Raw genomic sequence first — 15,361 nt, forward strand, 5'->3', positions numbered from 1 at the left:
GAGGGGGAGGATGAAGAGGGAGGAGATAAAGTGGGGGCAGCATGCGGCACGGGAGAGGTGGAAGGGGGGATTAGGGCTGGGAGTGTTAGAGTGAGGTTTGTAAGGGGATAGATTAGGGATGGGAAGATAGGGAAGGGTTAGGTATTGGTTAGGTATGACGGGGAGGGACGATGCTCCCCTGAGGTTTGTTTTTGTTTGGTTTTTGGTGTTTTGTTTTTGTAAATATAAAATGTAAGAGTGAATGAGAATTATGATTTTGTAAATAGTATGAATGGTATTGAGTGTAAATAAATTATTTTTTGTAAAAAAAAAAAAAAATCTGTTCTTATCAGTTTAATATCTGATACGTCCCCCATAGGGGGACTACATATTAAATGGATTTTTCGAACAGGGAGTCGGAAATGGGGCTTGCTCCGTCCGCTCCACGCATCGACCCGGTATTGCAGTACCTCCGGGAACGGTGCAACACTTTTCTCCCGTTGTCAAGGAAAAATACTCATTCACAAAGCTATGTAAACAGCTAGCTTAGCTTAGCTTAGCTTAGCTTAGCTTAGCTTAGCTTAGCTTAGCTTAGCTAGCAGAAGAAGAGAAGGAAAGAAACATTCAAACTGAAAAAAGGGCGAAGCGCCTTTCAATGGGGTCCCCCGTTTCCCGCCATTTTACTTAAAAAAAAAAAAAAAAAAAAAAAAAAAAAATTGGGCCAGGATTGTGTGTGTGTGTGTGTGTGTGTGTGTGTGTGTGTGTCTCTCTCTGTGTGTGTGTGTGTGTCTCTCTCTCTGTGTGTGTGTGTGTGTGTGTGTCTCTCTGTCTGTGTCTCTCTCTCTCTCTCTCTCTCTCTCTCTCTCTCTCTCTCTCTCTCTCTCTCTCTCTCTGTGTCTCTTGTGTCTCTGTGTCTGTGACCTTCTTTTCATCCACAGCCCTCAAACTTGGAAGAGTGGGTTCCGGGAGCACCCGCGGGGACCCGGCCTACAGTGCACAGAGTGTGTCTCGGGCCCCCGACCTCTGACTTCCATATGACTCTGGTTTCTCTTCATTACGCACAAGCCTTTCGCCTTTTACTAAAGACTTCCGTGGAGAGGAACACTTATGAGTTCAATGTATTTTTGGAGTGGCTTTGCTTCTTGCAGAGCCCGGTATCTTGTTTCAAGAGAAATTGACATAGATGAGCCAGGATAGTGACTTAAAGACGCATTAGCGACTTTTTACAAAAAACACCTGTCTGTCTGTCTGTCTGTCTGTCTGTCTGTCTGTCTGTCTGTCTGTCTGTCTGTCTGTCTGTAGCCGGGGAAACGGTGGGTGGCTGGGATTGGAGGAGCCGGCTCTTGCCAACCCACCCGCTGAGGTCTGCCGAGACCCCCGGGGGCCCGGCGGTTGCAGGGTTCCATTTGTGGGTTATCGCTTCTCGGCCTTTTGGCTCAGATCAAGTGTAGTATCTGTTCTTATCAGTTTAATATCTGATACGTCCCCCATAGGGGGACTACATATTAAATGGATTTTTCGAACAGGGAGTCGGAAATGGGGCTTGCTCCGTCCGCTCCACGCATCGACCCGGTATTGCAGTACCTCCGGGAACGGTGCAACACTTTTCTCCCGTTGTCAAGGAAAAATACTCATTCACAAAGCTATGTAAACAGCTAGCTTAGCTTAGCTTAGCTTAGCTTAGCTTAGCTTAGCTTAGCTTAGCTAGCAGAAGAAGAGAAGGAAAGAAACATTCAAACTGAAAAAAGGGCGAAGCGCCTTTCAATGGGGTCCCCCGTTTCCCGCCATTTTACTTAAAAAAAATAAAAAAAAAAAAAAAAAAAAATTGGGCCAGGATTGTGTGTGTGTGTGTGTGTGTGTGTGTGTGTGTGTCTCTCTCTGTGTGTGTGTGTGTGTCTCTCTCTCTGTGTGTGTGTGTGTGTGTGTGTCTCTCTGTCTGTGTCTCTCTCTCTCTCTCTCTCTCTCTCTCTCTCTCTCTCTCTCTCTCTCTCTCTCTCTGTGTCTCTTGTGTCTCTGTGTCTGTGACCTTCTTTTCATCCACAGCCCTCAAACTTGGAAGAGTGGGTTCCGGGAGCACCCGCGGGGACCCGGCCTACAGTGCACAGAGTGTGTCTCGGGCCCCCGACCTCTGACTTCCATATGACTCTGGTTTCTCTTCATTACGCACAAGCCTTTCGCCTTTTACTAAAGACTTCCGTGGAGAGGAACACTTATGAGTTCAATGTATTTTTGGAGTGGCTTTGCTTCTTGCAGAGCCCGGTATCTTGTTTCAAGAGAAATTGACATAGATGAGCCAGGATAGTGACTTAAAGACGCATTAGCGACTTTTTACAAAAAACACCTGTCTGTCTGTCTGTCTGTCTGTCTGTCTGTCTGTCTGTCTGTCTGTCTGTCTGTCTGTAGCCGGGGAAACGGTGGGTGGCTGGGATTGGAGGAGCCGGCTCTTGCCAACCCACCCGCTGAGGTCTGCCGAGACCCCCGGGGGCCCGGCGGTTGCAGGGTTCCATTTGTGGGTTATCGCTTCTCGGCCTTTTGGCTCAGATCAAGCTTGACACCGAGGTGCCCCAAAGCCCGCTGAGTCAAAAGGTCGAACCAGGAGAGCGGTAAGTGTGTTTTTGTGTTTTTGGTGTTAAAAATTTTGATATATAATTTTTTTGTCTTTTTTGTATTTTCTTTCTGGTTTTTTGAAGAGGAGGTGAGGCGGGTGCGCCATCATCCGTGAGGAGATGGCGCAAAATACCTCTGAACGGTCGGTACCTCTGATTGGGCTGGCAAATACGGTGCGTTTTTCTTGGAGGGAAAAGGAAAAGGAGCCTTGGGGAAGAGAGACTTTTGGGAGGAGTATCCTGTTGGGGTGCCTCAACTTAAAAGTGAAGGATGTTCTCTGTCTCCAGACGAACCCAATAGAAAAAGGGTTTGATGTTACGTTTTATTTGGAGGAGCAACACGATGGAGTTTTGAAGAAGGTAAAGGAAGAGAAAGGAGAAGGTCCCCTGTGCCATTACGCGGTGACCAGCCTGGCAAGAAACAATTTCAGGGTGGTCACCGTGAACATGTATAATCCGCACGTGAAGGATGAGGAGGTGAGGGCCTTTCTGGGGAGGTATATGGACAATGTCTCCTCAGCGAGGTACCTCAGGGACTCCCTGGGTTTCTGGAACGGGAGAAGAGGTTTCCAGGCGTTACTCAGGGAGTCCCCGAAGAGTGTGGATGGCTACCTCCATCCTCCGGCGATGTTCTCCCTGGGGGCTGACAGGGGAACACTTTATTATGCCCGTCAGCCTCCATTTTGCAGGCGTTGTATGGCCTATGGTCATATCCTGGCCTCGTGCAACACCATGAAGTGTCGTTTCTGTGGATCGGGGGAGCACGAGGCCAAGGATTGTGACGAGCCCAAGGCATGCCACGGGTGTGGATCCAAAGTACACCTGTGGCGTGATTGCCCGGCTCGTCACAGGTCATACGCGTCTGCAGCCGGGGGGGGAGCGGGGGATGGGGGGAGGAAGGAAAGGACACGTGCGGATTGTACGGATGGCACAGGGGAGAAGATGGCACAGGAAGAGGAGGAGGTGAGAAGAAAGAGAAAAGAGGATGGAAAGAAGGAAACAGAAGGAGAGAAGATAAAGAAGGCAGAAGAAGGTAAAGGAGCGAAGAAGAGTGAGAAGGGGACAGTGGCGCAAATGGAAGAGGGAACGGTGATAATGATGGGAAAGGAGGGAGGGGTGGTGGTGTTGGGGGAGGGGGTGGGAGGTGGAGGTGGAGGGAGGGAGTGGGGGGACAACTTGCCGGACTTCCTCGAGGAAGAAACAAGGGAATTGGTGGAGGAGTTAGCGGGGAAGGGACGTTGTGTCTCCCCGCTACCTCCTTCACCAAAGAAGAAGGGGAAGAAGAGGGGAAGTCGGGCAGGGAGTGAGAGGGAGGGGGGGTGGGGAGGGGGAGGGGGAGGGGGGGGCTAAGAGATCAGCGGGGGGGGGTTCATTGGCCTCCCTGTTTGCCTCAGCCCCTCACAGAGTAGTGGAGGATGGCTCCGGTGGGGGGTCTGTGGACAGCTTGTTAGAGGGATCTCAGCTCCTGTTTGAGGAGTTGGGATCCCCTGCATTCAGTCCCGAGGCAGACAGGGAGGGGGGGTTGGAGGGTGGGGAGGAACCCAGGATGCAGGGCAATAGGCCCAACACACTGCCTGCATCCTGGGTTCAAGGAATGGAGGAGGACGGGGGGACGTCAGAAGAGGAGAGGACGTCCCCGCCGGTGGAGATGGACCAGGGGAGCATCGGGTGAGTCTCCTGTTTTTTCTTTGGGTTTTGGGGTAGATTGTATGATTAAATAAATATGTCTGTTTCTTTTTTTAGTTTAAATGTTAGAGGGTTGAGGGATTGTGTTAAAAGGAGGGCGGGTATTTAGTTATTTAGAGGGGGTGGGCTTTGATTTCTGTTTTTTACAGGAGGTTCACCTGAGGGATGGTGGGGATGTGGTTAGATTTAGGAGAGAGTGGGATAAAGGGAAATCTTTTTGGGGCATAGGAGGGGTGCACTCAACAGGAGTAGGAATATTGTGTGGGAATAGAGAAGTTAAGGTAGAGAACACTTTTGTAATAATGCAGGGTAGAGTATTGGGGATAGATGTAGTGTATAGAGAAGCTAGGTATAGATTAATTGGGGTATATGGGCCACAGGTGGCGGCAGACAGAAGGGAGATGGTGGACTGTCTGGCGCCCCTGTGTGTCACAAATAGGCACTTGGTGATAGGAGGGGATTTTAATATAGATTTAGGGGTAGGTGGTGATAGTAGTGCAGGCGCAATCACCGGGCTAATGGCTTGCCATGGTCTGGTTGATGGTGGCCTGCATACTACTCCGGTAATGGTCGGTCCTACATGGCGCAACTCCAGGGGGGTTGCGCGGAGGCTCGACTTCATTTTTATATCCAGGTCTTTGGGTCAGTTGTCTGGGCGCCTGTTGCCTGTGTTCTTCACGGATCACGACGGGGTGTTCCTGCAGGTGGGGTCGCCAGTCTGCCTCTTCGGTAGGGGGTACTGGAAGCTAGATCGGGGTATACTGGAGGAGCAGGCTTTCGTTGACGCATTTTTTTGTTTCTTTCGAAGGCTTGACGGCCTCCGGTCTATGTGCGAGGGGGTGTTAGAGTGGTGGGATTTAGTGAAGGTGAGAATTAGGGCTTTTATAATAGGCTATTGTAAAAGGAAAAAAAGGGAGGAAAGGAGGGAGGTGAATCGTATCCAAAGGTTAGTTGAACTTGAGTACGAGGCAGGCAACCTCGGCGGGTCAATTGACTGGGAGAGATTCGCAGCCCTAAAGGCGCAGCTCAGGGAGCTGCAGGAGCAGAAGGCTCGAGCTTTCCTGGAGCGTGCGCATAGTGGCTTTCTAGAACATAATGAGACTTGTTCCGCTATGTTCTTTAAGTCGGTTAGGGCCAGGCAGAGTAGGAAGGTAATGCATGGCGTTAGGGAAGAAAACGGTAGTGTAGTAAGTAAACCAGAGGAAATGGTCAGGGTGGCAACTGATCATTTCCGAAGTTTATTTAAGGAAAGGGAAATAGATGTAGAGCAGGGAAACGTGTTTTTAGAACACTTGTCCCGGCGGTTGCCAGAGGACATTAGAGACGTGATGGAGTCCCAGATCTCACTAGAAGAGGTTGAGAGCGCTCTTAGGAGGATGGGAAAAGGGAAGGTGCCTGGGATGGATGGACTGCCAGCTGAGTTTTACCTCAAGTTTTGGGGTATACTTGGGCCAGTGGTCCTCGAAGTCTTGAAGGCCATCCTTGAGACGGGGGTCCCGGGGGGTTCAATGGCTGTTGGTGTGCTGTCACTTCTTTATAAGAAGGGGGAAGCAACTGACCTTAGCAACTGGCGGCCGTTGACCATGCTGTGCGTAGATTACAAGATTCTTGCAAAGGTTTTAGCAGACCGGTTGCGCACAGCCCTTCCCTACGTCGTCCACGAGGATCAGACGTGCGGGGTAGAGGGCCGTTCTATAAGATGGAACCTACAGTTGATCAGGGACTCCATCGCCTGGGTTGAAGATAGAGGGCTGCCTTTAATGGTAGCAGCGCTAGATCAGGCGAAAGCCTTTGATCGCGTGAATAGATCTTTTCTATTCAGGGTGTTAGGTAGATTAGGATTTGGGGAGAAGTTTATAGGATGGATCCGTACATTGTATGTCGGAGCGGGGTGCCGAGTAAGTGTAAACAGTCACTTAGGTGACGTTTTTGACCTCTCGTCTGGGGTCAGGCAGGGATGCCCACTCTCGGCTCTCCTCTTCGTTCTGTACATGGAGCCTCTGGGGGCTGCCATTAGGGCAGACACAGGGGTGGAGGGTTTGTTAATCCCTGGAAGCGGTGGACTGCGTGTTAAGATGACGCAGTACGCCGACGACACTTCCTTGCTGTTATGCAAGGACTCGTGCTTGACGAGGTCCCTTGCCATCATTGGGGATTTCACCCGAGCGTCGGGGGCGGTTCTGAATCATGCAAAGTCTTCCGTTAAGTTTTTCGGAAGATGGCGCGGTAGGACGGATGTGCCCGGGGGGTTATCTCTCTGTGAAGGGGCCCTGAGGATTCTCGGGGTCCATTTTGAGACCTCCGGCTCAGCGACGCTGAACTGGAACATGAGTATCGCAGTTGTTCAGAGGAAGCTAGCAATGTGGAAGGCTAGGTCTTTGTCTTTTATAGGTAAGGTCCTGGTCCTAAAGGTGGATGTATTGCCATCTCTTTTGTACTTGGCGTACATCTACCCATTGCCGGCTTGTCTGAGAAGATATCTAGTGAGGCACGTGTTTCAGTTCATGTGGGGTGGCAGGTACGAGTGGGTCGCCAGGGTGCGCATGCTCTGTCCCATCGGGGAGGGAGGTAGGGGGGTACCACATCTCCCCCTCAAGCTGGACGCAATTTTTGTTTCTTTTTTGTTGACGGAGCTTGCTCAGCCAGTTATACACCCGTCCGGTTACCTCCTGCGGGTGTTCTTCTCATATCAGGCGAGAAGCGTAATGGTGTGGTCTAACGCGGGTCCTCGGGCGGAACAGCTGCCGTGGCACTTTGGTCATGCGGCCAAGTGGCTGCGTGCGCACCCCGAGGTTGAAGTTGCCCGAGTAGGTTTAGATCACAGGCACCTGTACGAGGAGGTCAGACAGGCAGGGAGTCCTGCGCCTGTAGCGGGCATCTCGTCAGTGGTCTGGGAGGGAGTGCAGGCGCGGGGCCTGGACAACAGGCTCAAGGACCTGAATTGGTTGAGCCTTCATAAGTGCTTGCCGGTACGTGCTATTATGTACCGGCATAGTTTGTCGCGATCCTCCACCTGTCCAAGATCTGCTTGTGGCAGGGAGGAGACTGTGCGCCATGCCTTCTGGGACTGTGCCTTTGCCGGACTAGTCTGGGCTAGGGCACGGGTGTTGCTAGGTATGGTTAGGAGCGACTTTTTGCTGACTTGGGCTAGGTTAGAGCGAGGCGTAGGGAGAGCGAGGGGTACAGAAAGGGACAGGTTTCTGCTCTGGCTTCTCATGAGTCTCTTTAAAAGGGGGCTGTGGGAAGCCAGGCAGAATTTAGTTAAGACAGGGAGAGATTGGGGGGTGGAAGGGATAGTAAGGAGGGTGGAAGGTGATGTGAGGGGGAGGATGAAGAGGGAGGAGATAAAGTGGGGGCAGCATGCGGCACGGGAGAGGTGGAAGGGGGGATTAGGGCTGGGAGTGTTAGAGTGAGGTTTGTAAGGGGATAGATTAGGGATGGGAAGATAGGGAAGGGTTAGGTATTGGTTAGGTATGACGGGGAGGGACGATGCTCCCCTGAGGTTTGTTTTTGTTTGGTTTTTGGTGTTTTGTTTTTGTAAATATAAAATGTAAGAGTGAATGAGAATTATGATTTTGTAAATAGTATGAATGGTATTGAGTGTAAATAAATTATTTTTTGTAAAAAAAAAAAAAAATCTGTTCTTATCAGTTTAATATCTGATACGTCCCCCATAGGGGGACTACATATTAAATGGATTTTTCGAACAGGGAGTCGGAAATGGGGCTTGCTCCGTCCGCTCCACGCATCGACCCGGTATTGCAGTACCTCCGGGAACGGTGCAACACTTTTCTCCCGTTGTCAAGGAAAAATACTCATTCACAAAGCTATGTAAACAGCTAGCTTAGCTTAGCTTAGCTTAGCTTAGCTTAGCTTAGCTTAGCTTAGCTAGCAGAAGAAGAGAAGGAAAGAAACATTCAAACTGAAAAAAGGGCGAAGCGCCTTTCAATGGGGTCCCCCGTTTCCCGCCATTTTACTTAAAAAAAAAAAAAAAAAAAAAAAAAAAAATTGGGCCAGGATTGTGTGTGTGTGTGTGTGTGTGTGTGTGTGTGTGTCTCTCTCTGTGTGTGTGTGTGTGTCTCTCTCTCTGTGTGTGTGTGTGTCTCTCTGTCTGTGTCTCTCTCTCTCTCTCTCTCTCTCTCTCTCTCTCTCTCTCTCTCTCTCTCTCTCTCTGTGTCTCTTGTGTCTCTGTGTCTGTGACCTTCTTTTCATCCACAGCCCTCAAACTTGGAAGAGTGGGTTCCGGGAGCACCCGCGGGGACCCGGCCTACAGTGCACAGAGTGTGTCTCGGGCCCCCGACCTCTGACTTCCATATGACTCTGGTTTCTCTTCATTACGCACAAGCCTTTCGCCTTTTACTAAAGACTTCCGTGGAGAGGAACACTTATGAGTTCAATGTATTTTTGGAGTGGCTTTGCTTCTTGCAGAGCCCGGTATCTTGTTTCAAGAGAAATTGACATAGATGAGCCAGGATAGTGACTTAAAGACGCATTAGCGACTTTTTACAAAAAACACCTGTCTGTCTGTCTGTCTGTCTGTCTGTCTGTCTGTCTGTCTGTCTGTCTGTCTGTCTGTCTGTCTGTCTGTCTGTCTGTCTGTCTGTCTGTCTGTCTGTCTGTCTGTGTCTGTCTGTCTGTCTGTCTGTAGCCGGGGAAACGGTGGGTGGCTGGGATTGGAGGAGCCGGCTCTTGCCAACCCACCCGCTGAGGTCTGCCGAGACCCCCGGGGGCCCGGCGGTTGCAGGGTTCCATTTGTGGGTTATCGCTTCTCGGCCTTTTGGCTCAGATCAAGCTCGGTACTGAGGTGCCCCAGAGCCCGCTGAGTCAAAGGTCGAAGGCCGGTGAGCGTTAAAAGTTTTTCTGGGAATTTTGCTAAAAATTTCTGGGAAAAAAATTATTAAACTACAGCTATACAGATATGGCTGGTAGTGGGAGCACAGGGTCGGTTCCGAGGGCCGGACTGAAGAACACCATTCGGTTTGCATGGAAGAAGGACGAGGAAGTACGAATGCCAAGAGATACATTTGGGAGAACTGTGCTGATGGGGGCCCTGAAACTGAAGATCCCAGAGGTGATGTGTCTCCAAGGCAACACTATGGAAGAGGCTTACGACGTGACTCTTCACACAGAAGGAATGTGCGATGTGGTGATGGACAGAGCAAAAGCGGCGGCTGGGGAGAGGCCTTTGTCATTTTTTGACATAACGTGCCTGGCAAAGACCAACTTTAGGACGATAAATGTACATATGTACAATCCGCATGTGGCGGACAGTGCGATAGGAGCGTTCCTGGGCCGGTATTGCGATGTGACGTCGGGGGCAAGGTACGTGAAGGACTCGTTGGGGTTCTGGAATGGACGCCGCCAGTTCCAGGTACTGCTGAGGCCGGATAAAGAAGGTTTCGAAGGCTTCCTCCATCCCCCGGCAGTCTTTTCACTGGGCTCAGACAGGGGGATGCTGTTCTACACCCGTCAACCCCCCTTTTGCAAGAAGTGTAGGGAGTATGGGCACGTAACGGCTGCCTGCAGTAAGGGGAAATGTCGTTTCTGCAGATCGGGGGAGCATGAGGCAAAGGACTGCAGGGAGCCGAAGGAGTGCCATGGGTGTGGTAGTAGACTGCACCTGTTCCGCGACTGCCCGTCCCGTCGGCAGTCATATGCCGAGGCAGCGGCAGGAAGGAAACAAGGAGGAGATTCTGTGGGGGAGCAACTGGAGAGGAAGGACCCAGAGAGGACGGAGCAGGAGAGACCAACCTCACCAACGCCCAGTCCAGGTAGCAAGGCCGGGAAGGAGGTGTCATTAGAGACGCCAGCTATGCAGAAGCCGGCGGTGGAGAAGGCGGGGGGTGGATTGGAGGAGATGGGATCATCACTGGATGGAGTGGAGGGGCTAGGGGCCCTTGTTGAAATGGTGGGAAACCTTCCAGTGTTGGGGTCAAGGGCAGGGGAGTGGGCCTCACACTCCGGTGTGAAGGAACCGTCAGTCGGGGGGGGCGACACAGGAGCCTGAACAGGGCCCCTATGTCGGAAAAAAGAAGAAGCGGAAGAATGAGGTGGGGGACTTAGGGGAGGGGGCGGGCAAGCGTGTGATGGGGGATAAAGAAAACGCTGCTGCCGTGAACCCCCAGTCCTCATCTGTCCCCTTACCCTTAGTGGAGATGGACATGACAACCTCCGCTCTATCTCTGCCTGCGGAGGATGGAGGGTCGCAGGGTGTTTCAGGGGAGCCGGAAACCTCCGCCCCCAACCCTAACCCTTTCCCAGCTTCATGGGTAGATGAAATGGGGGTCATAGAGGAGGGGGGAAACAGGATGTCTCTAGTGGGGTGCGAGCAGGGGGCCACATCTCTAGAGGACCTGTATTCTTCAGACGAGGGGAGCATTTTTGCATCCCTGTCGGACGAGATGGAGCAGGGGAGCATCGGGTGAGCCTCCTGTATTGTTTTTTGTTATTAGTGTTTGTATTTTGATGTTTTCATTATGGATAAATTTACCTTTGTTAGTATAAATGTAAGGGAGTTGAGGGATAGGGTTAAAAGAAGGGAGGTTTTAAGTTATTTAGAGGGGGATATATTTAATTAATAATGAATATTTCTGTTAAATTGTTTAGTTTAAATGTAAGGGGATTAAGGGATTTTGTTAAAAGGAGGGCGGTTTTTAGTTTTTTGGAAGGAGTGGGTTTTGATGTTTGTTTTTTACAGGAGGTTCACCTGAGGGATGGAGGGGATGTTGTGAGGTTTAAGAGGGAGTGGGATAAGGGGGAATCAGTTTGGGGAATAGGTGGGGTTCATTCAACGGGAGTGGGGATTTTGTTTGGTAATAGGGAGATGAAAGTAGAGGGCACTTTTGTAGTAATGCAGGGGAGGGTTTTGGGGGTAGATGTCACTTTTAGGGATAGTAGGTATAGGTTAGTGGTGGTGTATGGACCACAGGTGGCGGCAGACAGAAGGGAGATGGTGGACTGTCTGACGCCCCTGTGTGTTACAAATAGGCACTTGGTGATAGGAGGGGATTTCAATATAGATTTAGGGATAGGGGGGGATAGCAGTGCAGGCGCTATCACCGGGCTAATGGCTTGCCATGGTCTGGTTGATGGCGGCCTGCACACTACTCCGACAATGGCCGGTCCTACATGGCGCAACTCCAGGGGGGTTGCGCGGAGGCTCGACTACATTTTTGTATCCAGGTCTTTGGGTCAGTTGTCTGGGCGCCTGTTGCCTGTGTTCTTTTCGGACCACGACGGGGTGTTCCTGCAGGTGGGGTCGCCAGTCTGCCTCTTCGGTAGGGGGTACTGGAAGTTAGATCGGGATGTGCTGGAGGAGCAGGCTTTCGTTGACGCCTTTTTTGGTTTCTTTCAGAGGCTTGATGGCCTCCGGTCCATGTGCGAGGGGGTGTTAGAGTGGTGGGACTTAGTCAAGGTAAGGATTAGGGTCTTTATTATAGGATATTGTAAGAGGAGAAAAAGGGAGGAAAGAAGGGAGTTGGATCATATCCAAAGGTTGCTCGAGCTCGAGTACGAGGCAGGCAACCTCGGTGGGTCGGTCGACTGGGAGAGATCCACTGCCCTGAAGGCGCAGCTAAGGGAGCTGCAGGAGCGGAATGCTCGAGCTTTCCTGGAGCGTGCGCATAGTGGCTTTTTAGAACATAATGAGACTTGTTCCGCTATGTTCTTTAAGTCGGTTAGGGCCAGACAGAGTAGGAAGGTAATGCATGGCGTTAGGGAAGAAAATGGTAGTGTAGCTAAAGAACCGGAGGAGATGGTCAGAGTGACCACTGACCATTTCCGAGGTTTCTTTAAGGAGAGGGATGTAGATGTAGAGCAGGGAAGAGTGTTTTTAGAACACTTGTCCCGGCGATTGCCGGAGGACATTAGAGAAGCGATGGAGGCTCAGATTTCCCTTGAAGAGGTTGAGAGCGCCCTCAGGAGGATGGGAAAAGGGAAGGTACCTGGGATGGATGGGCTGCCGGCCGAGTTTTACCTCAAGTTTTGGGGGATACTCGGACCGGTGGTCCTCGAAGCCTTGATGGCCATCCTTGAGACGGGGGTCCCGGGGGGTTCAATGGCCGTCGGTGTGCTGTCACTTCTTTACAAGAAGGGGGACGCCACAGACCTTGGCAACTGGCGGCCGTTGACCATGCTGTGTGTAGACTACAAGTTGCTTGCAAAGGTCCTAGCGGATCGGTTGCGCACAGCCCTTCCCTACGTCGTCCATGAGGATCAGACGTGCGGGGTAGAGGGTCGCTCTATCAGGTGGAACCTGCAGTTGGTCAGGGACTCCATCGCTTGGGTAGAAGATAGAGGGCTGCCTTTAATGGTAGCAGCGCTAGATCAGGCGAAAGCCTTTGATCGCGTGAATAGATCCTTTCTTTACAGGGTGTTAGATAGGTTAGGATTTGGGGAGAAGTTTATAGGATGGATCCGTACTTTATATGTCGGAGCGGGGTGCCGGGTTAGCGTAAACGGTCACATGGGTGACGTTTTTGACCTCTCGTCAGGGGTCAGGCAGGGGTGCCCGCTCTCGGCTCTCCTCTTCGTTCTGTACATGGAGCCTCTGGGGGCTGCCATTAGGGCAGACACAGGGGTGGAGGGCTTGTTGATCCCTGGAAGCGGTGGTATGCGCGTCAAGTTGACGCAGTACGCCGATGACACTTCCTTGCTGCTTTGCAAGGACTCGTGCCTGACAAGGTCCCTTGCCATTATTGGGGACTTCACCCGAGCGTCGGGAGCGGTTCTGAACCACGCAAAGTCTTCCGTAAAATTTTTCGGAAGATGGCGCGGCAGGACGGATGTGCCCGGGGGGTTATCTCTCTGTGAGGGGGCCCTGAGGATTCTCGGGGTCCATTTTGAGACCTCCGGCTCAGCGACGCTGAACTGGAACATGGGTATCGCAGTGGTACAGAAGAAGCTGGCAATGTGGAAGGCTAGGTCTTTGTCTTTTATGGGCAAGGTCCTTGTCCTAAAGGTGGATGTATTGCCATCTCTTTTGTACTTGGCGTACATCTACCCATTGCCTGCTTGTCTGAGGAGGCCTCTAGTGAGGCTCGTGTTTCAGTTCATGTGGGGTGGCAGGTACGAGTGGGTCGCCAGGGCTCGCATGCTCTGTCCCATCGGGGAGGGAGGTAGGGGGATACCACATTTCCCCCTCAAGCTGGATGCAATTTTTGTTTCGTTCTTGTTGACGGAGCTTGCTCATCCAGTGATACACCCGTCCGGCTACCTCCTGCGGGTGTTCTTCTCGTATCAGGCGAGAAGCGTAATGGTGTGGTCTAACACGGGTCCTCGGGCAGAACAGCTGCCGTGGCACTTTGGTCATGCGGCCAAGTGGCTGCGTGCGCACCCCGAGGTTGAAGTTGCCCGAGTAGGTTTAGATCACAGGCACCTGTACGAGGAGGTCAGACAGGCAGGGAGTCCGGCGCCTGTAGCGGGCATCTCGGCAGGGGTCTGGGAGGGAGTGCAGGCGCGTGGCCTGGACAACAGGCTCAAGGACCTGAATTGGTTGAGCCTCCACAAGTGCTTGCCGGTACGTTCCATCATGTACCGGCATAGCTTGGCGCGATCCCCCACCTGTCCAAGATCCACTTGTGGCAGGGAGGAGACTGTGCGTCATGCCTTTTGGGACTGTGCCTTTGCCGGAGTAGTATGGGCTAGGGCACGGGTGTTGTTGGGATTGGTAAGAGGGGATTTTGTGTTGACGTGGGCAAGGTTAGAGAGAGGTGTAGGGAGAGCGAGAGGTACAGATAGGGATAGGTTTCTGCTCTGGCTTCTCATAAGTCTCTTTAAACAGGGGCTTTGGGAAGCCAGGCAGAACTTTGTCAAGACAGGGAGAGATAGGGGGGTGGAAGGAATAGTGAGGAGGGTGGAAGGAGATTTGAGAGGGAGGATGAAGAGGGAGGAGAGGAAGTGGGGGCAGCATGCTGCCCGGGAGAGGTGGAAGGGGGGTTTAGGGCTGGGTGTGATTTAGATGTGTTTTAGGTTTGTAAGGGGATAGATTATGACGGAGAGATAGGGAAAGGTCGTTTGTAGGATAACGGGGAGGGATGATGCTCCCCTGAGGTTTTTGTTTTGGGTTTGTTTTTGAAAAAATATACCATTGTTAGAGTTTGAATGACAATTATGTTTTTGTAAAGAATGAATGGTATGGAACGTAATAAATTATTTTTTCAACAAAATCTGTTCTTATCAGTTTAATATCTGATACGTCCCCCATAGGGGGACTACATATTAAATGGATTTTTCGAACAGGGAGTCGGAAATGGGGCTTGCTCCGTCCGCTCCACGCATCGACCCGGTATTGCAGTACCTCCGGGAACGGTGCAACACTTTTCTCCCGTTGTCAAGGAAAAATACTCATTCACAAAGCTATGTAAACAGCTAGCTTAGCTTAGCTTAGCTTAGCTTAGCTTAGCTTAGCTTAGCTTAGCTAGCTAGCAGAAGAAGAGAAGGAAAGAAACATTCAAACTGAAAAAAGGGCGAAGCGCCTTTCAATGGGGTCCCCCGTTTCCCGCCATTTTACTTAAAAAAAAAAAAAAATTGGGCCAGGATTGTGTGTGTGTGTGTCTCTGTCTCTGTCTCTGTGTGTGTGTGTGTGTGTGTCATTGTGTGTGTGTGTGTGTCTCTGTCTCGGTCTGTGTCTCTCTCTCTCAGGATTGTGTGTGTGTGTGTGTGTGTGTGTGTGTGTCTCTGTCTCTGTCTCTCTGTGTGTGTGTGTGTGTGTGTGTGTGTGTGTGTCTCTCTGTCTGTGTCTCTCTCTCTCTCTCTCTCTCTCTCTCTCTCTGTGTCTCTGTGTCTGTGACCTTCTTTTCATCCACAGCCCTCAAACTTGGAAGAGTGGGTTCCGGGAGCACCCGCGGGGACCCGGCCTACAGTGCACAGAGTGTGTCTCGGGCCCCCGACCTCTGACTTCCATATGACTCTGGTTTCTCTTCATTACGCACAAGCCTTTCGCCTTTTACTAAAGACTTCCGTGGAGAGGAACACTTATGAGTTCAATGTATTTTTGGAGTGGCTTTGCTTCTTGCAGAGCCCGGTATCTTGTTTCAAGAGAAATTGACATAGATGAGCCAGGATAGTGACTTAAAGACGCATTAGCGACT

The 15,361-nt window shown here is 51.3% G+C and overlaps 5 non-coding genes and 3 pseudogenes across 5 annotated transcripts; all 8 read left to right on the forward strand.

The window, feature by feature from the left end:
- The first annotated feature begins 291 nt into the window (after positions 1-291).
- On the forward strand, positions 292-471 carry LOC116370509 (uncharacterized; annotated as a pseudogene).
- A 543-nt stretch (positions 472-1,014) lies between these two features.
- On the forward strand, positions 1,015-1,131 carry LOC116370502 (U5 spliceosomal RNA). The gene has a single exon (XR_004208746.1). It is a non-coding gene; the product is annotated as a U5 spliceosomal RNA (small nuclear RNA).
- A 263-nt stretch (positions 1,132-1,394) lies between these two features.
- On the forward strand, positions 1,395-1,585 carry LOC116370500 (U2 spliceosomal RNA). The gene has a single exon (XR_004208745.1). It is a non-coding gene; the product is annotated as a U2 spliceosomal RNA (small nuclear RNA).
- A 534-nt stretch (positions 1,586-2,119) lies between these two features.
- On the forward strand, positions 2,120-2,236 carry LOC116370503 (U5 spliceosomal RNA). Its single transcript, XR_004208747.1, has one exon. It is a non-coding gene; the product is annotated as a U5 spliceosomal RNA (small nuclear RNA).
- Positions 2,237-7,881: 5,645 nt separating this feature from the next.
- Positions 7,882-8,061, forward strand: LOC116370510 (uncharacterized; annotated as a pseudogene).
- Positions 8,062-8,586: 525 nt separating this feature from the next.
- Positions 8,587-8,703, forward strand: LOC116370504 (U5 spliceosomal RNA). The gene has a single exon (XR_004208748.1). It is a non-coding gene; the product is annotated as a U5 spliceosomal RNA (small nuclear RNA).
- A 5,712-nt stretch (positions 8,704-14,415) lies between these two features.
- LOC116370511 (uncharacterized) lies at positions 14,416-14,590 on the forward strand (annotated as a pseudogene).
- Positions 14,591-15,175: 585 nt separating this feature from the next.
- LOC116370505 (U5 spliceosomal RNA) lies at positions 15,176-15,292 on the forward strand. The gene has a single exon (XR_004208749.1). It is a non-coding gene; the product is annotated as a U5 spliceosomal RNA (small nuclear RNA).
- The last annotated feature ends 69 nt before the right edge of the window (positions 15,293-15,361 follow it).

Source organism: Oncorhynchus kisutch, unplaced genomic scaffold (genome assembly GCF_002021735.2).
Source record: "Oncorhynchus kisutch isolate 150728-3 unplaced genomic scaffold, Okis_V2 scaffold2577, whole genome shotgun sequence".
NCBI lineage: Eukaryota > Metazoa > Chordata > Actinopteri > Salmoniformes > Salmonidae > Oncorhynchus > Oncorhynchus kisutch.